The sequence below is a fragment of the Gambusia affinis genome, linkage group LG14 (assembly GCF_019740435.1).
Source record: "Gambusia affinis linkage group LG14, SWU_Gaff_1.0, whole genome shotgun sequence".
NCBI classification, from domain to species: Eukaryota; Metazoa; Chordata; class Actinopteri; order Cyprinodontiformes; family Poeciliidae; genus Gambusia; species Gambusia affinis.
Window position 1 is genome coordinate 7,957,851 of NC_057881.1, and position 1,330 is coordinate 7,959,180.

Here is a 1,330-nt window from a genome sequence, read left to right on the forward strand (position 1 = left end):
AATTGACGTTCTCGTGATTCTCCTCATGCTGTTGATCGCGCTGCAGCTTTCTATGGCGTCGATGCTAACTTTCAGTGTCGGAACACCGGGTCCAGACTGATGGGCGCCCTTTGGCAGGCCCCGTTTAAATTTCTTCAGAAATGTTCTAGTTTTTAATTAATCTTAATTTTTGGGAGATGAACAGTGACTTTCTAAGAAGGATGTGTTGGAATAATTCTGTTTTGTTATCATTCTTACATGAGTAGTTACCAGTTTGCTTTTCATTCATAGGTTTTTTATTCACACCCCAGAGAGGAGGAATTTGTTAAACCATGTGAAAGACAAAACTTGCTTTTTCCCTAAACCTTGAAGCTGCAGCTGCTTCTTATCTTGGGATACTTTCTAAATGGCCTGTGTGTAGAATGTTAGTTTCTGTATTCATTTCTTTCTTTCTTTATTCAGAATAACCCTCCCTCCACATTCCATTCCTGCTCTGTTTTGTAATAAAAGACCAGTTCTGATGCAGTCATAACACATGGTAAACACCTTGGAGAAGTGGTTTGCTGTGTCTTTTCCTTCTGCAGAAGCTTGGTTGAAAACTCATAAACGTTGTCTGTGATTCTCTTTTTATGTAGGTTTGAGAAATACCTATCAGGATGTTTATAGGGTGAAGTTTCAGCCTCTGATAACTATGCTGCAGATTTTAAAGCTGCAGAATGTAACTTTTACAAAAATATATTTTTACATATTTGTTGAAACTGTCACCTTTCATGACTGTATGTTATGAGACAGATAATATATGAAAATCATTTAGCTCTTTTGCCTTCTCCAGTGCAAACTAGAAACAACCCATCAGAGCCAGGAGGCTGGGCTTAGTGCTGTCAATCACCCTTGCACGCACCAGCTCATCCTTATAGCATAGTGTAAGACGTTATGAATGCTAAGGCTAGTTAGCATGGCCACAAATTATAGCAGATTAATGCTGTTCCTGTTGTTTCTTCATCATTAACACATTTAACAGTGTACATGCGAATGATTGACAGCGCTAAGACCCGCCTCCTGGCTCTGATTGGCTTGCTTTGGTTGGGATCGGTGCATTTCTTCAGATGACAATCACAGCTCAGAGAAGAGGTGAAGGTGTTTGATCTTTTCAAAGATTTTCTGTCTCATATTAGACTTTCACGATATGGTGACATGTTTTAGAAAATATGTAATAGATATGTTTTATAAAAAAATAAAGTGCTGCAACTTTAAGATCATGATTCATTAAGCTGCATTTTCTTTTTGAGTATTTTAGAAAAAATTTATTTGTTACATTCCAGGGAACATTGTTCCAAAATATTCTAAATAC